We start from the raw sequence: 19,479 nt of genomic DNA, 5'->3' as shown, positions 1-19,479 counted from the left end.
GGCAACCAGAGTTCTGCATGGAATTAAATTCTTTGAACAATTTTTAAAGGTGACCACCAAAGGAACATTTGGATGAAATTGGCTTAGTGGTTTACGAGGAGATGTCATTTAAAGTAAAAGTTTACGGACGGACGACGGACGGCCGGACGCCGGACGAAAAGCGATCACAAAAGCTCACCCCGTCACTTTGTGACAGGTGAGCTAAAAAAAAAGAAAAAAAAAAGTCGAGCTAGAAAATAAAGGCTGTATCAGCAAAAATGTTTTTTTTTTAACCAGTGACCTTGACCCTACTAAGAGACCGCTTACTCCACAAAAAATTAGAGGACCATCAAAGGTATCCACCTACTAAATATGAAAGATATCATTAAAGAAATTAAGCAATTAGGAGAAATTTAAGATAAATCCAACTTGCCGAAATAGGTTAACCAGACAAGGCCCTATTTTCAAAGTGAAAAAAGGGAAATAACTGGGAAATATGGATGACACAGTTATATAACTTGGCAATATCATGTACTTTGTATTGATAAGTGTGGAAATTATAAAGCCATTAGTATAGATGGAACTTAAGATTTTTTCCAACTTGCCGTTTTAGGTTAACCATTATTAATTTTCTAAGTGCTGAAAAGGGCAATTACTTGGTAAATATGAAAGTCATAGTTATGTAACTTGCCCAGATCATGTACTTTGTATTGATTAGTAAGTGTGTAAACTTAGAAGCCATTGGTACAGGACTGGTAGAACTTAAGAAAAATCCAACTTGCAGTTCTAGTTTAACCTCGTACGGACAGATGGACGGAAATGCCCTATTTTCAAAGTGAAAAAAGGGAAATAACTGGGAAATATGGATGACACAGTTATATAACTTGGCAATATCATGTACTTTGTATTGATGAGTAAGTGTGGAAATTACAAAGCCATTAGTATAGATGGAACTTAAGATATTTCCAACTTGCCGTTTTAGGTTAACCATTATTCATTTTCTAAGTGCTGAAAAGGGCAATAACTTGGTAAATATAAAAGCCATAGTTTTGTCACTTGCCCAGATCATGTACTTTGTATTGATTAGTTAGTGTTTAAACTTAGAAGCCATTGGTACAGGTAGAACTCAAGAAAAATCCAACTTGCCGTTCTAGGTTAACGTTGTATGGACAGACGGATGGACTTACCAACTTTTGATGTTTATGAGGCAAATACACGAGCGCTTAGATATTGAAGAACATTAAAATGCACATAAAAAAGACATTATTTTATTAATAATTCAATTTCAATCAAATTCATTAACATGTTCCATAAAAGAACTATTTAAAGACATTGATTTATAACATAATAATGACGAATTAATCAAAAGTAGGGGACGAGTTGACCATATTAGGAATAAGTTGACTATGTGAGGACATTAAATGACCAAAAGTAGGGGACGAGACAACTTGACCCAAAAGGTGACGAATTGACCACAGGACGAGTTGACCGGATTGCCATGTATCAGTAACCGTGATTGTATGAAATCGATATACTGGGCAGGAACCAGTTTCCGGACAGAATTCAAGTTTTTTTAATTGTCTATTTTTTAATAATAAACATCAACTAACATTAATAAAACTAACATACAAAAAACCTGAGCTCTAACTACGTCCGAAAACACATTTATAATACTACCTGGTGACGTAAGCAATGTACAAACTGAAGGGTTAAATTAGGCCATAAAAAGTGTAAATTGTTCACTCTTGCAGAACCAGTTTCCGGATATACATTAAGCTGCTTTTTATATTTGTTTTTAACTGTTAATTATTCTAATATAACACACAATTTCTTCTCACATATCATAGACTCTTGGGGTGTGGAGCTTAAAACGCTTTTAAAATCCTAATAAAATGTATATTTGAAAGAATTTCATAACCCAACTTCTATATACTAAATTATTATAGATGTTGAAATATGAATTTTTTTCAAAACAGCTTATATTAAGTTTTTTTGATATATATGATCAGTACATGTGCTGGGATTGACAAATATACATTTAATTCGGATTTTAAATGTGTTTTAAGCTCCTCAACCCAAGTGTCTGTGTCACATATTGGCTTTCCTTTATAATTTAACCTTTTACCCCATGAGCATATTGCGAAAAATGGCCGTTTTCATTGAAAAGCCTCCTGTAACAAGTTCAAACTGCTATGAAACTATGAAAAATGCTTTAATACTAATGAAACTTGGCACAAATGTTGACTACACCATAGCCTCTGTAACAGCATGCTCAATGGTAAATTTCCTGTTACCATGGCAACGGGGGGACGTCTCAAAATTGCCAAAAATCACTATTTTGCATTGTTTTTTCCATTAAAACTGATTTCAAAGTGCTGCAACTTCTCAATGAATTGAGATAGAGTTAAAGGCTTTTCAGCGTCGGTTACTAGTTACCCTAAGATTGACTGAGGCCATTTTTAGCCTGTCACATGTCCAAAATTTTCTTGGCGATGAGGGGGACTCCGCCCCCCTTCAAACCCCCCAAACAGAAGGGGGCACATCCCCCTTCTGGCAACCCCCTGATGTAATATTTGGATGGGGGACGGCGCCGAAAAAGTGGTCACTTTTTTTAACAACATTTCTCAAATGAAAAACAGTATTTGGGGCCTAAATAGGTCATTTTTTCACTGTTTGAGGCCTCAAAAAAGGGGGGGGGGGGCAAAAAGCCGTCGAAACAGGCTTATATAAGGGAAAAGGTTAAGCTGCTTTACTGAAAAATGTTTATAATTGGAAAAATAATGATGAAAGATCACATGATGGGTCTCAGAATGACTCAAAAGCGAAACAGATATCTTTTGTTAACCGGCAGCTGAACGAAGTGCGAAAGTGGAGTAAAACTAGCTAAACACCGTTTTCCGGTACATTACGTATTTAGCTCTGGGGAATTTCACCCAATGAAGTACATTGTGCATTAATTGCTACCCCAAATTATATCCCGAAATAAACAAAATATTGCACATGCGCAGAACAATTACATGCCCCAAAGGGATGCAAGGCTGTTTTTATAACACAGGTAAGATATCCTCAAGAAAAGTAAATGATGTATCAACTTGGAAGGAAGTTTATTTTCACAATCAAACCACCTATCTTCATGACACATAATACGGATTGTCATCAATAAAGCCGAAATCAAGCGGTTATAATACTTCGACGGCTGTCTTGTCCAGAAACTGGTCTTGGGTGGAACTGGTTCCTTCCCAGTAAATGAGATCATGAAATATAAAAACAAGGTTGATATTTCCAGCATTTGATTGACATGTGATCATTGACTAGATCACTGATAAGCAGCATATGGCCATATGTAATGCAAAAGAAACATTTTTTGCTAATCTAATATTCAAACAAAAGCAAGAAATTCAAGCGTTTTATCAACAGATTGCATTAAAAAAAATTATTATTAATGATACCTAAAATATTCACATAGTAACTTTGGATAAAATATCTAATGATAAATTAAGTGATTACAGTTAGGTATCTAATAAATCTAAGGTAGGAATGATGAAATATCCACCTAACTTGAGGCATAAAATTATGAGCTAACCATATGTAACTCTAGATAGGTGTATCTAAATGAATTTCCTTAATTATAAAAGTCTATAATAAAAATAGTTATCCCAAGTTTACAGCTCAATATTGGTGCTAGAGTTATAAACCTTACGACGTAACATGTGGTTAATGATAAGGTACATATATTTGAAGTATGAAGTTGATCCCTTAAGAAATAAAGAAGTGGCAGTAAAAAATAGTATTTATTGAGGAAAATTCTAAGTTTGAGGGGAGATAAATCTGAAAATATTGGTGCTAGAGTTATAAACCTTATCACATAAGATGTGGTTGATGATAAGGTACATATATTTGACGTATGAAATTGATCCCTTAAGATATAAAGAAGTGGCAGTAAAAAATAGTATTTATTAAGGAAAATTCTACGTTCAAGGGGAGCTAAATCTGAAAATATTGGTGCTAGAGTTATGAACCTTGTCACATAAGATGTGGTTGAAGATAAGGAACATATATTTGAAGTTTAAAGTTGAAGAAATGACAATGTTATAGTGAAAAAATATTTACTGCACCAAAACTTTAATCTGAAATCTGGACGCGGACAAGGATTTTGGATTTGAACAGTAGCCATTAGAGTGTTAACAAGATTTTTCTATTTTTAACTCCTGTGATCTAGTTTTTCATCTTAGATGACCCATGTTAGAGAACTCATCTGAGCAATTACCTAGACAAGCATTCTGACCAAGGTTGATGATAACTGAGTCAAAAATGTGACCACTAGAGTGTAAACAAGGTTTTTTGTATTTTTAGCTCCTGTGACCTAAGTTTTCATCCGAGATGACCCATGTTTGAACTCATCTGAGCAATTACCTAGACAAGCAAGCTGACCAAGTTTGATGACAATTGAGTCAAAAATGTGACCACTAGAGTGTTAACAAGGTTTTTCTGTTTTTATATCCTGTGACTTAGTTTTTCATCTGAGATGACCCATGTTCCAACGCATCCGAGCAATTACCAAGACAAGCATCCTGACAAAGTTTGATGATGATTAAGGCAAAAATGTGACCGCTAGAGAGTTAACGAACAAATGTGGACGGACGACAGACATTCAACTTATATCCTAAAAGCTAACCCTAAGCAAAAAATGATGTTGATGTTGATGTTGAATTGTTAATTTAAAACGCAATTTCTCCACACAGATAAATGTATAAAATGTATCTATATAATATCACTGAATTGTACAATGATCTAAGTGAAATGTAATGCAGATGTTACTTTTTAATTATATTACAATCGATTTTGATCTTGCTTTTGTACATGATGAACGTATGTATATAAATTATTTGCTTTGTCTACCATTAAATGACTCAAGTACAAAAATGGCCTGGATGGACAACATGGATTTTGCCATTTCAATTTCAACCTTCTTAATAATTATCAAGGGATGATAATTATCAAAATATTTAAAATATAAATGCTTATGGGCTATAATTTAGTAACAGAATAAAGAATTGCTGTTCCAGTATTTGCTCTGTCTACCATTAAATGACTGGTCCCAATTAAGTTTTGATAATTATAAAAATTTTGATGGTTTAAATGGTTATGAGCTATAATATATATGAGCCCCGTCACCACAAAACCAATGTAATGCGTTTGCGACCAGCATGGATCCAGACCAGCCTGCGCATCCGTGCAGTCTGATCAGGATCCATGCTGTTTGCTTACAAACCCTATTACAAGTAGAGAAACTGATAGTGAACAGCATGGATCCTGATCAGACTGCGCGGATGCGCAGGCTGGTCTGGATCCATACTGGTCACAAATGCATTACGTTGGTTTTGTCGTTATGCGGCTCATATATTAACTTCTATGTTTTATGTGATTATTCATCAACGACAGATGATGTTGATGTTGAATTGTTTATCTAAAACGCAATTTCTCCTCACAGATAATTGTATAACATGTATCTAAATAATATCACAAGTGAAATGGCAGATGTTACGTTATAATTATATTACAATCGATTTTGATCTTGGTTTTGTACATGATGAACATTTTCACAAATGTGATGATAATAACTCCAGGTCAATTGTAACAAAATTTGCAGCTTCCTAAATATCAGTCCTAAGTTTATTTCTTACAATGTTTTCAAAGGGAACAATGCTGCAGCCAAATAAATGGGCTCAAGAAATACATTATGAATGTTCAACAACAGCTGCAATAATATCAAAGTTTTGTAAACAGATTTATACATTTATCATGATTATTTTTTCCTAAAAGGATAACAACACGGAAATGGATGCCAGAGACTCTTCACACACTGATTTCTATAGCTTTTTATATTTTCTCAACAACATGATGATAATAGTGTTGTTTATTTTGCAAAAGATTATCAAATTAAAATTGTTGCTTTTTCTTTCACTCTAAATATACATTTTTTTATTTGATCCTGGCAGTTGTCCACTTTTAATTGGAAATATTCCTGGTCAACTAGCGTGTAATTAATTATTTCTTTGCTAGTAACCAACTACTTATCTCACGTCATTTCTTAATCAGCGGTGAGAAACAAATAGCCATAAATGACTTGATGCCATGAGATCAGTTGTCAGAGAGAAAATCTGCCTCAACAGAGGATCACACTAGGGAATCTTGGATACAATTTTGATCCTCTTCCTTATAATTTTAGCTATCGGGGACAACCTATGTTTATTTTAACTTCAATTCAAATGTTATTCTCAGATTAAATGTAGACTGCCAAAACAATGCAAAATATACTAAATAAATTGTATACTTTATTATATATGAATATTTCATCATTTTCTCTATAAAATACAATTTGATTAGAATATGGCTAAAAAAAAAACCTATTTAGCCAGATGTTAGCATTTTGTACATTATATCTGGCTTAACAACATGTATATCAGAAACCTGCATATATGAAATCAATACATTTGAGATCATAATGTACAATTACTTGGTTGATTATTGTCAGCATTTGAAACTCATTTTTGCAGGGCAAGCTGTCATTGACATGATCACCGATAACAAGCAAACGTCATTCATCAGGCAAAAGAAACATTATTTGCTAATTTAATGATCACAAAAAAGCAAGAAATTCACGAGTTTTATCAACAGATTGCATTCAAATCAAATGATGATGTCTATAATATTCACCTAACTTTGGATAAAATATCTAATGATAAATTAAGTGATTACAGTTAGGTATCTAATAAATCTAAGGTAGGAATGATGAAATATCCACCTAACTTGAGGCATAAAATTATGAGCTAAGCCATATGTAACTCAAGATAGGTGTATCTAAATGAATACCTTATTTATAAAAGTCTATAATAAAAATAGTTATCCCAAGTTACCAAAGAGGAATAATAAATAACATTTTGTATAAGACAACAAGATTATCAATCACACAAAATATCTTGGACCATGAGGTTAACATTGAAACCAAATATCTTGTACCACAAGTTAATCATACATACCAAATAGCTCGGACCAGGACATTAAAATCCATACCAAATATCTTCGACTATGAGGTTATCACTGATACCAAATATCTTGGACCACATGGTAAACATTTAAACCAAATATCTTGGACCACAAGGTTATCATACATACCAAATATTTTGGACCACAAGGTAAACGTTTATACCAAATATCTCAGCCTACAAGGTTATCTTACATACCAAATATTTTGGACCACAAGTTAAACGTTTATACCAAATATCTCAGCCTACAAGGTTATCTTACATACCAAATTTTTTGGACCACAAGGTAAACATTTATACCAAATATCTCAGCCTACAAGGTTATCATACATACCAAATATTTTGGACCACAAGGTAAACGTTTATACCAAATATCTCAGCCTACAAGGTTATCTTACATACCAATTTTTTTTTACCACAACGTTATATCATTGATACCAAATATCTTGGACCACAAGGTTATCATATATACCATATATCTTGGACCATGAGCTTATCATAAATACCAAATATCTTGGACCACAAGGTTATCATTTAAAAAGCATTATTTGTAAAACAAATATCTTGGACCATGAGGTTAACATTGATATCAAATATCTTGGAACATGAGGTTAACATAGATACCAAATATCTTGGACCACGAAGTTAACATTTATACCAAATATCTTTGACCACAAGCTCATCATACATACCAAATATCTTAGACCAGGAGGTTAACATTGGTACCAAATATCATGGACCACAAGGTTAACATTTACACCAGATATCAAAGAAACACAAGGTTATTATTGATACCAAATATCCTGGACCACGAGTTTAACATTTATACCAAATATTTTGGACCAGGAGGTTGACATTGAAACCAAATATCTTGAACCATAAGGTTATCATTCATACCAAATAACTTGGACCATGAGCTTATCATAAATACCAAATATCTTGGACCACAAGGTTATCATTTTAAAAGCATTATTTGTAAGCCAAATATCTTGGACCACAAGGTTATCATTGATACCAAATATCTTGGACCACAAGGTTATCATTTTAAAAGCATTATTTCTAAACCAAATATCTCGGCCCTCAAGGTTATCATTGATATCAAATATCTCAACCCACAAGGTTTTTATTGATACCAAATATCTCGGCCCACAAGGTTATCATTGTATCATAGTTTGGTGACATTTCTTTTGAAAATGTGTTAGAGCTAAAACATATACACATGCTTTATGGTGGCTGATTTCTGCAATTTCTTGTTTTCCCTACAGTATGATTACTTTTTATTTTTGTCTATGATATAACAGATGAAGAACATCAAAACACTTGGCAATCTTATTTATACTGAGGGTGGGGATTTGCCCTATCGTACAAATCAGATAGCCTCCCATTTTGATGCTCTTTCTAAAACCTTTTTGTATATTTACCTGACTTTATCCTGAAGTATTATAGTACTAGAGTTTAACATCTGAAGTTGATAGTCTTTACTCTGTATCTCTTTCTTATTATCAGAAGCTTTGCAATTATGCTATGTAAATTATCTTCTGTCAAACCCTGAATTAAATTAATGTAGACACATAAAGTCAATTAAATAGTCATTCATTCTTAATTACCGAACTTGATCCATCAGGGTTCATACAAAGTTCTGGAACCAAATTTCCATGTCTTTTCAATCATTCTATAAAACTTTTCATGATACCTTAACAGTAGATTTAAGTTTCAATGTCTAGAGTTTAAGCCTTTGGTTACATCTTCCTTGGCATCAAATGATTAAATGCTACTTCTAGAACTGTGTCTTAAGGTTTGTTTACCCTCCCACTACAATAATTACCATATAGGTAAGCATTAAAATCGGTCCTATTCATTCAAGTAAGAAGGCAGATATCAGAGAGACCGAGTAGATTGCACTACATAGCAATTTACATATGACAAGTAAAGGGAAGTAATATAACCACCAGTATGGAAAAATAATCAAAGAGTTATCTTTTCTTGATTCCATAACAATTTGATGCATAACATGATAAAATTCCCTTTACCAAGATTCCATGATTTTTCGAGTCAAAATTCATTTTCCATTATTAATTTTCCAGGTCTGTATGAACCCTGTCCATTAATAGATTTAATAAAGTTCAGCAAATTTTGGTACTTTTCCATACCTATTATAACAACTGAGAAACAAAAAATTAGTTTCTAAAATATCTAACACTTGTTAAATCATATTGTTTATCAAATTATGAATGTTACAATATATAATTAAATATATACATTTTAGAATAATCAAACATTATGATTTTTAAAACGTTTAATGAATGCTTTTAAAAATAAACTATAATTTGTGAAAAAATAAACAATAAATCTCAAAAAAAGTTGAAAAAAGACAAAAAAGGATAATGGACACAGGGTGATGCCAACAGCTTACCTTAAGCATAATATGCTCAAATATATATATACAAACAATTCTGTTTCATACTATCTGATCTTACACAGACCCTGGAAAGTTTATGAACCTTAGAAATAGGATTTACAGATTATAATTAACACTCATCTGGAAACTGATATAATAGGATATAACTTGCAGGATACTAATATAACAGGATAAAACTTACAGGATACTAAAACAACATGATATAACTTACAGGATACTAAAATAACAGAATAATTTAAAGGAATTAGGATACTAACATAACAGGGTATAACTTACAGGTTACTTACATAACATCATACATCTTAAGGGTTACTAACATAATATGATAGAATTTAGAGGTTACTAACATAACATTTAAGAACTTACAGGATACTAACATAACAGGATACAACTTACAGGATACTTACATAACATTAAAGAACTTACAGGATACTAACATAACAGGATATTACTTACAGGATACTAATATAACATGATATAACTTACAGGATACTAACATAACAGGATATAACTAACAGGATACTAACATAACAGGGTATAACTTACAGGATACTAACATAACAGGGTATAACTTACAGGATACTAACATAACAGGGTATAACTTACAGGATACTAACATAACAGGGTATAACTTACAAGATACTAACATATCAGGATATAACTTACAGGATACTAACATAACAGGATATAACTTACAGGATACTAACATCACAGGATATAACTTACAGGTTATACTTACTTACATTACAGGTTACTAACATAACATGATAGAACTTACAGGTTACTAACATATCATGGGTACAAAATTTTCAGGATAAATTTTCATTTAAAATCATACATCTTTTAAGGGGACTAACATAATATTTATAGAAAATAAGAGGGTTAAATAAAAATTTTAAAAAAAAAACCCTTTTCAGGATACCCAAACAAAAAAAACCCAAGGAAATTATAAAATTAAAAGGATACTTAAAAATTTTTAAAAGGATAGAGGAACACAGGGTTTAAATTTTTTCGGATTTTTTTAACAGGGGTATAAAAAACTTATATAGTTACAGGATAAAATTTTAAAATTCCCGGACATTCCTTACTTTGGGTCAAAATTTAAACCTCAAAATTTTAATTAAGGATATAACATAAAAACCAAAAAAATTACTTTCAGGGGAAAACTAAGTAAAATGAATAATTAAAGGTACTTAAAATTTTAAAATGAATAATTATAGAATATTACATAAAATTTTATAAATCACAGGATAATAACATTACAGGATATATCTTACTGGATACTAAAATAACATGATATTACTTACAGGAAACTAACATAACAGGATATAACTTAAAGGATACTTACATAACAGAATATAGCTTACAGGATACTAACATAACAGGATATTACTTACAGGATACTAACATAACAGGATATTACTTACAGGATACTAACATAACAGGCTATAACTTACAGGATACTTAAATAACATGATATAACTGACAGGAAACTAACATAACAGGATAACAGGATATAACTTACAGGATACTAACATAACAGGATATTACTTACAGGATACTAACATAACAGGATATAACTTACAGGATACTTAAATAACATGATATAACTTACAGGAAACTAACATAACAGGATATAACTTACAGGATACTAACATAACAGGATATTACTTACAGGAATAAACATAACAGGATATAACTTACAGGATACTAACATAACATGATATAATTTACAGGAAACTAACATAATAGGATATAACTTACAGGAAACTAACATTACAGGATATAACTTACAGGATACTACATAACAGGCTATAACTTACAGGTTACTTACATAACAGGCTATAACTTACAGGTTACTAACATAATATGATAGAACTTACAGGATACTTGCGTAATAGGTTTTAACTTACTGGATAGGAAAGTTTTAGGGTAGAGACCATCTGGTTTATCTTTGCTAGCACTGATATGTCATGCATCATGTCTGTAAGTTCTGACGCTACATCATATGGATCCTCTTCCGACCTCTCTAAAATAATAGGACATTGATAACTCTGACCTCTCTAAAATAACAAGGCATTGATGACTCTACCTCTTTAAAATAACAAGACATTGATGACTTTGACCTCTCTAAAATAACAAGACATTGATGACTTTGGCCTCTCTAAAATAACACGACATTAGTGACTCTGCCCCCACTAAAATAACAAGACATTGATGAGAAGCATGCATGTCCACTGACGTCAACAAGTTAATCACGTTTTCTGAAGAGTTTGCGATTATCAATGTGACCTTGAACTTATAAAATACTGACCTCAAGATCAATGTGCTATAGGTCATCTTCAAATCATGACCAGTATCTGTATCAAATTTGATGTTTGAACCAAAAAAAAAAAAAAATTCTCTTAATACTGAACGACAATGTGAATGTTATAACCTTGACCTTTAACCCAGTTTATATCAAAGGTTTATCTACATTAAATGACCAACTTCCAAAAAAGAAGGACTTCAGGCTAAAGCATTCTCTACATATTGATAAGACAACGGGTTTGGTCAATGGGCAAAGCAATATATCCCCATTTCTGGGAAAGAGGCTTATAAATAACATGATACTAAACATAATTATATGCATGCTCTACTAATATAATGTAAGTCTCTTTACTTTTAATATAGATAGGATTGTAAAACCAGATTGATCCTGTACTAGACTATGTTAAGTGATGTTGTCATGCTATTGGGAAATAAAATGAGCCTTGTCATGACAAAACCAACATAATGGGTTTCCGACCAGCATGGATCCAGACTAGCCTGCGCATCCGCGCAGTCTGATCAGGATCCATGCTGTTCGCTATCAGTTTCTCTACTTGTTATAGAGTTTGTAAGGGAACAGCATGGATCCTGATCAGACTGCGTGGATGTGCAGACTGGTCTGGATCCATGCTGGTCCCAAACCCACTATGTTGGTTTTGTCATGACACGGCTCAAATATAATATCATGTAAATTACCTGCATTGCTGTTGCTTTAATGTAAAAATTTTTAAATAAAAACCGGTATAACAAAATAATTCAGTGTTAAAACTTCATTTTAACTGTTAACCTAGTGGAACTGAAAAAAAGATTGGCACCAGTTTACAGTCAATGAGTTTAAGATTTTGAATTTCAGTTTTGAATTTATTCTACTAATATAGTTTCTACTATATATTTAACCCATTGCTTCATGAGCATTTTGTGAAAAATGGCTGTTTTCATTGAAAAGTCTCCCGTTACAAGTTCAAATTGCTATAATACTATAAAAACTGCTTCAACACTAATCAAACTTGGCACAAATGTTGACTGGACCATTGCCCTTGCAACAACATGCTCAGGCTTAAATTTTCTGTTACCATGGCAACGAGGGGACATCTCAAAATTGCCAAAAATCACTATTTTGCGTTGATTTTTTCCATCAAAATTGATTTCAAAGTGCTGCAACTTCTCAATGGATTGAGATAGAGTCAAATGCTTTTCAGCGTTGGTTACACGTTACCTTATGATCAATCTGGGGTCATTTACAGCCTCTCACAAGTCCAAAATTTTCTTGGCGATGAGGGGGACTCCGCCCCCCTTCAAACCCCCCAAACAGAAGGGGGCACATCCCCCTTCTGGCAACCCCCTGATGTATCTTTTGGTTGGGGGGCCGCGCCGAAAAAGAGGTCACTTTTTTTAACAACATTTCTCAAACAAAAACAAGTGTTTGGGGCCTAAATAAGGCATTTTTTCATCATTTCAGACAACAAAAAGGGGGGGGGGGTGAAAAAGGCGTTAAAAGGCGTGTATATGAAGTAATGGGTTAACAGAAAATGATGAAAATACTTGAAATTACCCTAAATCGCGTTTTTTTCATGTTCAAACATCGCCTGTCATATAAATTTGAAGAAAAATTGTTGTTTTGTAGATTTTTTTATTTTTTTCATTAACCATTGCTTCATGAGCATTTTGTGAAAAATGGCTGTTTTTCATTGAAAAGTCTCCCGTTACAAGTTCAAATTGCTATAATACTATAAAAACTGCTTCAACACTAATCAAACTTGGCACAAATGTTGACTGGACCATTGCCCTTGCAACAACATGCTCAGGCTTAAATTTTCTGTTACCATGGCAACGAGGGGACATCTCAAAATTGCCAAAAATCACTATTTTGCGTTGATTTTTTCCATCAAAATTGATTTCAAAGTGCTGCAACTTCTCAATGGATTGAGATAGAGTCAAATGCTTTTCAGCGTTGGTTACACGTTACCTTATGATCAATCTGGGGTCATTTACAGCCTCTCACAAGTCCAAAATTTTCTTGGCGATGAGGGGGACTCCGCCCCCCTTCAAACCCCCCAAACAGAAGGGGGCATCCCCCTTCTGGCAACCCCCTGATGTATCTTTTGGTTGGGGGGCCGCGCCGAAAAAGAGGTCACTTTTTTTAACAACATTTCTCAAACAAAAACAAGTGTTTGGGGCCTAAATAAGGCATTTTTTCATCATTTCAGACAACAAAAAGGGGGGGGGGTGAAAAAGGCGTTAAAAGGCGTGTATATGAAGTAATGGGTTAACAGAAAATGATGAAAATACTTGAAATTACCCTAAATCGCGTTTTTTCATGTTTAAACATCGCCTGTCATATAAATTTGAAGAAAAATTGTTGTTTTGTAGATTTTTTTATTTTTTTTCATTAACCCATTTCTTCATGAGCATTTTGTGGAAAATGGCTGTTTTCACTGAAAAGTCTCCCGTTACAAGTTCAAATTGCTCTAATACTATAAAAACTGCTTCAATACTAATCAAACTTGGCACAAATGTTGACTGGACTATTGCCTTTGCAACAACATTTTCTGTTACCATGGCAACGAGGGGAAATCTCAAAATTGCCAAAAATCACTTCTTTGCGTTGATTTTTCCATCAAAATTGATTTCAAAGTGCTGCAACATCTCAATGGATTGAGATAGAGTCAAATGCTTTTCAGCGTTGGTTACACGTTACCTTATGATCAATCTGGGGTCATTTTTAGCCTCTCATAAGTCCAAAATGTTCTTGGCGATGAGGGGGACTGCCGCCCCCTTCAAACCCCCAAACAGAAGGGGGCACATCCCCCTTCTGGCAACCCCCTGATGTATCTTTTGGTTGGGGGGCCGCGCCGAAAAAGAGGTCACTTTTTTTAACAACATTTCTCAAACAAAAAACAAGTGTTTGGGGCCTAAATAAGGCATTTTTTCATCATTTCAGACAACAAAAAGGGGGGGGGTGAAAAAGGCGTTAAAAGGCGTGTATATGAAGTAATGGGTTAACAGAAAATGATGAAAATACTTGAAATTACCCTAAATCGCGTTTTTTCATATTTAAACATGGCCTGTCATATAAATTTGAAGAAAAATTGTTGTTTTGTAGATTTTTTTATTTTTTTCATTAACCCATTACTTCATGAGCATTTTGTGAAAAATGGCTTTTTACATTGAAAAGTCTCCCGTTACAAGTTCAAATTGCTATAATACTATAAAAACTGCTTCAACACTAATCAAACTTGGCAAAAATGTTGACTGGACCATTGCCTTGCAACAACATGCTCAGGCTTAAATTTTCTGTTACCATGGCAACGAGGGGACATCTCAAAATTGCCAAAAATCACTATTTTGCGTTGATTTTTTCCATCAAAATTGATTTCAAAGTGCTGCAACTTCTCAATGGATTGAGATAGAGTCAAATGCTTTTCAGCGTTGGTTACACGTTACCTTATGATCAATCTGGGGTCATTTACAGCCTCTCACAAGTCCAAAATTTTCTTGGCGATGAGGGGGACTCCGCCCCCCTTCAAACCCCCCAAACAGAAGGGGGCACATCCCCCTTCTGGCAACCCCCTGATGTATCTTTTGGTTGGGGGGCCGCGCCGAAAAAGAGGTCACTTTTTTTAACAACATTTCTCAAACAAAAACAAGTGTTTGGGGCCTAAATAAGGCATTTTTTCATCATTTCAGACAACAAAAAGGGGGGGGGGGGGTGAAAAAGGCGTTAAAAGGCGTGTATATGAAGTAATGGGTTAACTAAATTTTCTTAAAATTTTCACTGGCCTGACCTAATTGTCACTGGCCATTGTTAGAGAATTACAAAAATAAATTCAATATATATTCAATCTAAAGCCATAATTTTTCTCTTTTTTTTTTTTCAAAGGTGGGTGGGTGGGGTTGGAGTTATATAGCCCCAACAGAGCAGATATCATATGGCAAATTTCTAGCTTTACTGGTGGACGAAGACCTCAGGTGCTTGTCTGTGCATTATCTGAGGCCAAACAGACAACTAGGTGAGTATAATCTTCGACATTTCATACTCTAGCTTGACAGAAATTAGAATCCAAACTCCCTGCCATAATTCAAACCCACAGCAGTGAGGGGCAACATTTTTTACCACTGGGTGGTGGACATCCTTAAATTTTCATTTAATCATGACAGTGATTTTTCTTAAAATGTTTCTTAAAATGGTTGAAATTTATATGGAATTTTTCTTGTTAACTGCGAAATATGTTCAATAAATAACTCCCAACACAAAATTCTTGTGTACGTACCTGTTTTAGGGGACATAATAGTTGAGCTTGTACTCCCTATATTTACAGTTGTCTGCATATTAGGAGTGATAGCCGACGTGGTGAGTTCGAGATCTTGTAACCGCTGATGCCATTTGTACGTAAACCTCTCCGAATTCGCTGCATCTTGGTCCCTGTTTCAAAAACAGAATTACTGTTGTTGAAAAAAGAAAATTAACTGAGGCCCGCATGGAAGATCAGGAAACTGAATGTGTTAGCCTCATTAAATAAAGTTGTTACTTACTTACTACTTACTAAATCTTGATTCCTATACTTAAAGTAGGACATAATAGTGTGAAGCAACAAATATCTAATAATCATTTCTTTTTATCAAATCTATATACCTTAAAAATAAAAGATTTCTTTTTTTTATTCATTTAAAGATAAGAATTTTTTTTTCTCTCCGTAATTTTGCACAATATGAGAGCTTTTACTTAATAAAATATCTGATATAATTTAACGCTTATGTGCAGGATTGCCTTGTAAAGTATAGGGCACAGTAATTTTTACAAGCAATCTGTGATAATATAAAAGCCGCGTCACGCCAAAACCAACATAGTGCGTTGCGACCAGCATGGATCCAGACCAGCCTGCGCATCCGCGCAGTCTGATCAGGATCCATGCTGTTTGCTTACCAACCGTATTAGTAGAGAAACTGATAGCGAACAGCATGGATCCTGATTAGGCTGCACGGATGCACAGGCTGGTCTGGATCCATGCTGTTTGCAAACGCACTATGCTGGTTTAGTCGTGACGTGGCTCATATAATGCAACTAATAGTTTAACAGTTAATAAAACTCCCCATTACTCCTGCATCTCATGTAAATCATTGATACATTAAATTACTTAGGCCTTGATAATGACTATGATATCTAAATCAGGTAATTAAAAGTTAGAACAAAAAGCTCAAATAAGGTTGGTTACTGCTTTGACGCATCTAAGAATACAATTGTCATGAGGAAAAGTTAAGAAAAATAATTTTCACTCTGAGTGATCTTTGGAAACCCCAATAATCTTAATATAAAGGTAGAGATCAAGCTTAGATCAATAAATGAGCCACGTCACCACAAAACCAACATAATGCTGGATAAGGAAATTGAATGGATCCAGACCAGCCTGCGCATCCGCGCAGTCTGATCAGGATCCATGCTGTTTGCTATCAGTTTCTCTACTTGTTATAGAGTTGGTAAGCGAACAGCATGGATCCTGATCAGACTGCGCGGATGCGCAGGCTGGTCTGGATCCATTCAATTTCCTTATCCATTCAATTTCCTTATTATTATTATGTTGGTTTTGTCATGACACGGCTCAAATGAAGGTGCTATAAATAACATAATGTAAGTATACATATATTAGTGTGTTAGAAAAACCAAACCAAAGTAACAAAGTAAAGCCAAACACTTACTTTATAAACTTTTTATATCCTCCCCCAAATATTCCTGGCATACAAATTACTTACAACATTTGACTAACGTTCATATTACGTGTTGGAAACATGTATATAGTTATTTACACAGCCATTTTAATAACCATTAGCAAAAGCAATTTTAAAAATACAATGGACTAGACACTACAAGTTTACAATTTGTTCAGGCTTTATACTTTATATGGCTTAATAAGGCATTCAAAGAAAGAGTTTGATAAGTAAATAAATAAAATTTTTATGATAATTCCTGAGACTATAATTAAAGGCACATTATGCCTCAGAAATCCATAGTTATTAAATTCTACAGAAATGTCAAACATTTGTTTGATAATATTTTGATAATGGATTTAGGTACGTTAGATGGGGATAGCCTGAATAATTATGTACTTAAGTGTCATAAAGGAAGCAAAATGTAAACAATGTAGTATTTTTTACTTCCATACAAAATACTAATTCACCATAATTATACCAATTGCCAACAAAGCCAAAGGAACAAAGAAAATTCATCTACAGTCGACATTGTATTAAGAGACCACTCAAGGGACTGCCAAAAAGTGGTCTCTCAATAGAATTCTTGAAAATTCGAGACTTTTTTATATTACAAGTCATAGATATAATAACATCTTTTTATAAAAACAAAAACTGTACAATATTATGTATGTATTACAGTTTCATTTTACATTTATGCCTTTCTTTTAAAAAAGTTATCAATATGTGTTTGTTTTTTTTAGTAGAAATTTGTGTACAAATGTGATCTACACTCATAATACTATCAACAGGTCATTTTGACCATGAAACAAAGCATATTGTCTTATATTGTTAATATGTTCATACACATCTCCTGCTGAACATACTTTCAAATCATCAGCAAGATAATTTTCATGCAATGAGTTTTATTGCAGCAATTAGTTTTCACACTACCCGATTTCAAATTCAATAAAGTTTTTAGAGATCTTGAATTTTTTTTTTTATTTGTCGGAAGGCCATATTTAATAGGGTACTACATGTATTTTATGAAGCATCAGATGCAGCAATGAAAGGCTCGGTTCTGTAATGTATAGTCCACTACGTTTCACGATTTTATTTCGACTACAAACGATGACATTTGCTATTTACTCAGACTCAATTCAATGCACGATTTCCTCATTCAATTTATCCGGTATTATTAGTTGTCTGTCATTTTTTCGCTCGTTCCGACGTCTTTTCTGGAAGGGAGGTCACTCTGAGCACATGACAAAACTGTGCCAATGCGGTGTTGTGATAGGGTACGTTACGATACCGAAATCAACTTGATTTCGGTAAAGTTACCGAAATCAACTTTTCATTACCGAAATCAACTCGTAAAAACCAACCTAGTTAAAATATTGCTATTATTTCTTCATTATTTGATGACAATTAGTGTAATAGGCTTTCAGTTAAAAAATCTTTTGAAAATATTTTATTTTAATGATGTTATTAACAAAAATGTAATTATTGAGTTACTTCCCTTTGTTCTAAATGTTTAGCATTACCGTAATCAGCTGTTAAGTTTAAATTATGTATATGAGTACATGTATAATACATATATAGTGATTATTTAAGATAATTTATGTTTTTGAAATTTAAGAAAACCCGACTGCATTGATGATAGCGTTCAGTTGCAACAGAATAGATATCGCGTGTAATATCTGTTCAGTGCATCCAGGCCACACCACGGGGAGGCGCTCTCTTCATGGCCCATCTTTTTTTCTTTTCTTTTTCTTTTTTTTTTTTTAAGTAACATTGTAATAAATAAACAAATAAATAAATAAATAAATAACTAAATAAATACTAAACGTGCGCTCTCACTGATGCTTAAATACACGTGCTATAATTTCAATATACAGGCACGAACAGGGGTAAATAAAATGTTAACTTATGTTTAATTATTGTACATTATTTGAGTTTAAAAGAACAATGATGCGTGTAAAGCATTTATAGACAAGGAAACAACAATAAAATAAATGTTATTCCGGCACATAAGAACTTGCC

General features: G+C 33.4%; 1 long non-coding RNA gene across 3 annotated transcripts in view; it reads right to left on the bottom strand.

Annotated features, from left to right (window-relative positions):
• The window catches only part of LOC132740665 (uncharacterized), a 101,682-nt gene that overhangs the window by 64,240 nt on the left and 17,963 nt on the right, over positions 1–19,479 (bottom strand). Inside the window, exons 1-4 of one of the 3 annotated variants that reach the window (XR_009627188.1) lie at positions 18,586–18,799; positions 16,026–16,177; positions 11,358–11,473; positions 8,447–8,573 (exon numbers count right to left, since the gene is read on the bottom strand). This is a non-coding gene — a long non-coding RNA (uncharacterized LOC132740665). Of the gene's footprint in view, positions 1–8,446; positions 8,574–11,357; positions 11,474–16,025; positions 16,740–18,585; positions 18,800–19,479 lie in introns of those variants that run through there. The other 2 variants (XR_009627187.1, XR_009627186.1) reach the window with 2 other exon arrangements.

This window comes from Ruditapes philippinarum, unplaced genomic scaffold (genome assembly GCF_026571515.1).
Source record: "Ruditapes philippinarum isolate M1 unplaced genomic scaffold, ASM2657151v2 ctg5443_1_1_1_1, whole genome shotgun sequence".
NCBI classification, from domain to species: domain Eukaryota; kingdom Metazoa; phylum Mollusca; class Bivalvia; order Venerida; family Veneridae; genus Ruditapes; species Ruditapes philippinarum.
The sequence above is the reverse complement of the archived record's forward strand: the minus strand, read 5'-3'. Positions and strand labels throughout refer to the sequence as shown.